Source organism: Salmo salar, unplaced genomic scaffold (genome assembly GCF_905237065.1).
Source record: "Salmo salar unplaced genomic scaffold, Ssal_v3.1, whole genome shotgun sequence".
Classification (NCBI taxonomy): Eukaryota; Metazoa; Chordata; class Actinopteri; order Salmoniformes; family Salmonidae; genus Salmo; species Salmo salar.
In genome coordinates, this window is record NW_025548922.1 from 7,501 (window position 1) to 12,500 (window position 5,000).

General features: G+C 43.1%; 8 non-coding genes and 7 pseudogenes across 8 annotated transcripts; all 15 read right to left on the reverse strand.

Annotated features, from left to right (window-relative positions):
* Positions 1-119: 119 nt before the first annotated feature.
* Positions 120-238, reverse strand: LOC123734052 (5S ribosomal RNA). The gene has a single exon (XR_006764396.1). It is a non-coding gene; the product is annotated as a 5S ribosomal RNA (ribosomal RNA).
* A 139-nt stretch (positions 239-377) lies between these two features.
* On the reverse strand, positions 378-496 carry LOC123734069 (uncharacterized; annotated as a pseudogene).
* A 409-nt stretch (positions 497-905) lies between these two features.
* On the reverse strand, positions 906-1,024 carry LOC123734031 (5S ribosomal RNA). The gene has a single exon (XR_006764375.1). It is a non-coding gene; the product is annotated as a 5S ribosomal RNA (ribosomal RNA).
* A 139-nt stretch (positions 1,025-1,163) lies between these two features.
* LOC123734059 (uncharacterized) lies at positions 1,164-1,282 on the reverse strand (annotated as a pseudogene).
* Positions 1,283-1,421: 139 nt separating this feature from the next.
* LOC123734090 (uncharacterized) lies at positions 1,422-1,530 on the reverse strand (annotated as a pseudogene).
* Positions 1,531-1,669: 139 nt separating this feature from the next.
* Positions 1,670-1,788, reverse strand: LOC123734074 (uncharacterized; annotated as a pseudogene).
* Positions 1,789-1,927: 139 nt separating this feature from the next.
* LOC123734072 (uncharacterized) lies at positions 1,928-2,046 on the reverse strand (annotated as a pseudogene).
* Positions 2,047-2,454: 408 nt separating this feature from the next.
* LOC123734038 (5S ribosomal RNA) lies at positions 2,455-2,573 on the reverse strand. Its single transcript, XR_006764382.1, has one exon. It is a non-coding gene; the product is annotated as a 5S ribosomal RNA (ribosomal RNA).
* Positions 2,574-2,982: 409 nt separating this feature from the next.
* On the reverse strand, positions 2,983-3,101 carry LOC123734002 (5S ribosomal RNA). Its single transcript, XR_006764345.1, has one exon. It is a non-coding gene; the product is annotated as a 5S ribosomal RNA (ribosomal RNA).
* Positions 3,102-3,240: 139 nt separating this feature from the next.
* On the reverse strand, positions 3,241-3,359 carry LOC123734056 (5S ribosomal RNA). Its single transcript, XR_006764400.1, has one exon. It is a non-coding gene; the product is annotated as a 5S ribosomal RNA (ribosomal RNA).
* A 409-nt stretch (positions 3,360-3,768) lies between these two features.
* Positions 3,769-3,886, reverse strand: LOC123734054 (5S ribosomal RNA). The gene has a single exon (XR_006764398.1). It is a non-coding gene; the product is annotated as a 5S ribosomal RNA (ribosomal RNA).
* Positions 3,887-4,025: 139 nt separating this feature from the next.
* On the reverse strand, positions 4,026-4,144 carry LOC123734070 (uncharacterized; annotated as a pseudogene).
* A 139-nt stretch (positions 4,145-4,283) lies between these two features.
* Positions 4,284-4,392, reverse strand: LOC123734091 (uncharacterized; annotated as a pseudogene).
* A 139-nt stretch (positions 4,393-4,531) lies between these two features.
* Positions 4,532-4,650, reverse strand: LOC123734029 (5S ribosomal RNA). The gene has a single exon (XR_006764373.1). It is a non-coding gene; the product is annotated as a 5S ribosomal RNA (ribosomal RNA).
* Positions 4,651-4,789: 139 nt separating this feature from the next.
* LOC123734020 (5S ribosomal RNA) lies at positions 4,790-4,908 on the reverse strand. Its single transcript, XR_006764363.1, has one exon. It is a non-coding gene; the product is annotated as a 5S ribosomal RNA (ribosomal RNA).
* Between the last annotated feature and the right edge of the window lie 92 nt (positions 4,909-5,000).

Genomic DNA, 5,000 nt, shown 5'->3' on the forward strand with positions numbered 1-5,000 from the left:
AACATATATAGTCAAAGTGAGTCTGATAAAACAGACATTTAGTCAATTCATCATTAAACGCTTACTACAAGGCAGTGTTGCTGATGAAATAGTGCAAGAGCACACCCTCGTGGACAAAATGCTTACAGCACCTGGTATTCCCAGGCGGTCTCCCAGCCAAGTACTAACCACGCCCGACCCTGCTTAGCTTCCGAGATCAGACGAGATCGGGCGTACCCAGGCTGATATGGCCGTAAGCGAGAAACAATCTCTTGCTACAACATATATAGTCAAAGTGAGTCTGATAAAACAGACATTTAGTCAATTCATCATTAAATGCTTACTACAAGGCAGTGTTGCTGATGAAATAGTGCAAGAGCACACCCTCGTGGACAAAATGCTTACAGCACCTTGTATACCCAGGCGGTCTCCCATCCAAGTACTAACCAGGCCCGACCCTGCTTAGCTTCCGAGATCAGACGAGATCGGGCGTACCCAGGCTGATATGGCCGTAAGCGAGAAACAATCTCTTGCTACAACATATATAGTCAAAATGAGTCTGATAAACAGACATTGCATTTTCACCAATTAGATAAGCAGCTTGAACTTTGTGTCACTGAAAAAGTAGAAGAAATTATAAACACTGTTCCCATCACTTTTTAGCACAGGTAGTTGGATAAAATACAAACTTTATTTCCTTTCATCATTTGAACAGGGCAAAGGAGCATAAAGCACACACAAGCTGCATTCAGCAACAATATTCTTGTTTGTCTTATAAATACAAGGCAGATGCTAATTGAAAACACAAGGAAATTTGATCCTATTAAAAAGGCAGGAAGCTGCATTTAGTCAATTCATCATTAAATGCTTACTACAAGGCAGTGTTGCTGATGAAATAGTGCAAGAGCACACCTTCGTGGACAAAATGCTTACAGCACCTGGTATTCCGAGGCGGTCTCCCATCCAAGTACTAACCAGGCCCGACCCTGCTTAGCTTCCGAGATCAGACGAGATCGGGCATACCCAGGCTGATATGGCCGTAAGCGAGAAACGATCTCTTGCTACAACATATATAGTCAAAGTGAGTCTGATAAAACAGACATTTAGTAAATTCATCATTAAATGCTTAATACAAGGCAGTGTTGCTGATGAAATAGTGCAAGAGCACACCCTCGTGGACAAAATGCTTACAGCACCTGGTATTCCCAGGCGGTCTCCCATCCAAGTACTAACCAAGCCCGACCCTGCTTAGCTTCCGAGATCAGACGAGATCGGGCATACCCAGGCTGATATGGATGTAAGCGAGAAACAATCTCTTGCTACAACATATATAGTCAAAGTGAGTCTGATAAAACAGACATTTAGTCAATTCATCATTAAATGCTTACTACAAGGAAGTGTTGCTGATGAAATAGTGCAAGAGCACACCCTCGTGGACAAAATGCTTACAGCACCTGGTATTCCCAGGCGGTCTCCCATCCAAGTACTAACCAGGCCCGACCCTGCTTAGCTTCCGAGATCAGACGAACCCTGGCTGATATGGCCGTAAGCGAGAAACAATCTCTTGCTACAACATATATAGTCAAAGTGAGTCTGATAAAACAGACATTTAGTCAATTCATCATTAAATGCTTACTACAAGGCAGTGTTGCTGATGAAATAGTGCAAGAGCACACCCTCGTGGACAAAATTCTTACTGCACCTGGTATTCCCAGGCGGTCTCCCATCCAAGTACTAACCAGGCCCGACCCTGCTTAGCTTCTGAGATCAGACGAGATCGGGCGTACCCAGGCTGATATGGCCGTAAGCGGGAAACAATCTCTTGCTACAACATATATAGTCAAAGTGAGTCTGACAAAACAGACATTCAGTCAATTCATCATTAAATGCTTACTAGAAGGCAGTGTTGCTGATGAAATAGTGCAAGAGCACACCCTCGTGGACAAAATGCTTACAGCACCTGGTATACCCAGGCGGTCTCCCATACAAGTACTAACCAGGCCCGACCCTGCTTAGCTTCTGAGATCAGACGAGATCGGGCGTACCCAGGCTGATATGGCCGTAAGCGAGAAACAATCTCTTGCTACAACATATATAGTCAAAATGAGTCTGATAAACAGACATTGCATTTTCACCAATTAGATAAGCAGCTTGAACTTTGTGTCACTGAAAAAGTAGAAGAAATTATAAACACTGTTCCCATCACTTTTTACACAGGTAGTTGGATAAAATACAAACTTTATTTCCTTTCATCATTTGAACAGGGCAAAGGAGCATAAAGCACACACAAGCTGCATTCAGCAACAATATTCTTGTTTGTCTTATAAATACAAGGCAGATGCTAATTGAAAACACAAGGAAATTTGATCCTATTAAAAAGGCAGGAAGCTGCATTTAGTCAATTCATCATTAAATGCTTACTACAAGGTAGTGTTGCTGATGAAATAGTGCAAGAGCACACCCTCGTGGACAAAATGCTTACAGCACCTGGTATTCCCAGGCGGTCTCCCATCCAAGTACTAACCAGGCCCGACCCTGCTTAGCTTCCGAGATCAGATGAGATCGGGCGTACCCAGGCTGGTATGGCCGTAAGCGAGAAAAATTCTCTTGCTACAACATATATAGTCAAAGTGAGTGTGATAAACAGACATTGCATTTTCACCAATTAGATAAGCAGCTTGAACTTTGTGTCACTGAAAAAGTAGAAGAAATTACAAACACTCTTCCCATCACTTTTTAGCACAGGTAGTTGGATAAAATACAAACTTTATTTCCTTTCATCATTTGAACAGGGCAAAGGAGCACAAAGCACACACAAGCTGCATTCAGCAACAATATTCTTGTTTGTCTTATAAATAAAAGGCAGATGCTAATTGAAAACACAAGGAAATTTGATCCTATTAAAAAGGCAGGAAGCTGCATTTAGTCAATTCATCATTAAATGCTTACTACAAGGCAGTGTTGCTGATGAAATAGTGCAAGAGCACACCCTCGTGGACAAAATGCTTACAGCACCTGGTATTCCCAGGCGGTCTCCCATCCAAGTACTAACCAGGCCCGACCCTGCTTAGCTTCCGAGATCAGACGAGATCGGGCGTACCCAGGCTGATATGGCCGTAAGCGAGAAATAATCTCTTGCTACAACATATATAGTCAAAGTGAGTCTGATAAAACAGACATTTAGTCAATTCATCATTAAATGCTTACTACAAGGCAGTGTTGCTGATGAAATAGTGCAAGAGCACACCCTCGTGGACAAAATGCTTACAGCACCTGGTATTCCCAGGCGGTCTCCCATCCAAGTACTAAAAAGGCCCGATCCTGCTTAGCTTCCAAGATCAGACGAGATCGGGCGTAGCCAGGCTGGTATGGCCGTAAGCGAGAAACAATCTCTTGCTACAACATATATAGTCAAAATGAGTCTGATAAACAGACATTGCATTTTCACCAATTAGATAAGCAGCTTGAACTTTGTGTCACTGAAAAAGTAGAAGAAATTATAAACACTGTTCCCATCACTTTTTAGCACAGGTAGTTGGATAAAATACAAACTTTATTTCCTTTCATCATTTGAACAGGGCAAAGGAGCATAAAGCACACACAAGCTGCATTCAGCAACAATATTCTTGTTTGTCTTATAAATACAAGGCAGATGCTAATTGAAAACACAAGGAAATTTGATCCTATTAAAAAGGCAGGAAGCTGCATTTAGTCAATTCATCATTAAATGCTTACTACAAGGCAGTGTTGCTGATGAAATAGTGCAAGAGCACACCCTCGTGGACAAAATGCTTACAGCACCTGGTATTCCCAGGCGGTCTCCCATCCAAGTACTAACCAGGCCCGACCCTGCTTAGCTTCCGAGATCAGACGAGATCGGGTGTACCCAGGCTGATATGGCCGTAGCGAGAAATAATCTCTTGCTACAACATATATAGTCAAAGTGAGTCTGATAAAACAGACATTTAGTCAATTCATCATTAAATGCTTACTACAAGGCAGTGTTGCTGATGAAATAGTGCAAGAGCACACCCTCGTGGACAAAATGCTTACAGCACCTGGTATTCCCAGGCGGTCTCCCATCCAAGTACTAACCAGGCCCGACCCTGCTTAGCTTCCAAGATAAGACGAGATCGGGCGTACCCAGGCTGATATGGCCGTAAGCGAGAAACAATCTCTTGCTACAACATATATAGTCAAAGTGAGTCTGAAAAAACAGACATTTAGTCAATTCATCATTAAATGCTTACTACAAGGCAGTGTTGCTGATGAAATAGTGCAAGAGCACACCCTCGTGGACAAAATGCTTACAGCACCTGGTATTCCCAGGCGGTCTCCCATCCAAGTACTAACCAGGCCCGACCCTGCTTAGCTTCCGAGATCAGACGAACCCTGGCTGATATGGCCGTAAGCGAGAAACAATCTCTTGCTCCAACATATATAGTCAAAGTGAGTCTGATAAAACAGACATTTAGTCAATTCATCATTAAATGCTTACTACAAGGCAGTGTTGCTGATGAAATAGTGCAAGAGCACACCCTCGTGGACAAAATGCTTACTGCACCTGGTATTCCCAGGGGGTCTCCCATCCAAGTACTAACCAGGCCCGACCCTGCTTAGCTTCCGAGATCAGACGAGATCGGGCGTACCCAGGCTGATATGGCCGTAAGCGAGAAACAATCTCTTGCTACAACATATATAGTCAAAGTGAGTCTGATAAAACAGACATTTAGTCAATTCATCATTAAATGCTTACTACAAGGCAGTGTTGCTGATGAAATAGTGCAAGAGCACACCCTCGTGGACAAAATGCTTACAGCACCTGGTATTCCCAGGCGGTCTCCCATCCAAGTACTAACCAGGCCCGACCCTGCTTAGCTTCCGAGATCAGACGAGATCGGGCGTACCCAGGCTGATATGGCCATAAGCAAGAAACAATCTCTTGCTACAACATATATAGTCAAAGTGAGTTTGATAAAACAGAGATTTAGTCAATTCATCATTAAATGCTTACTACAAGG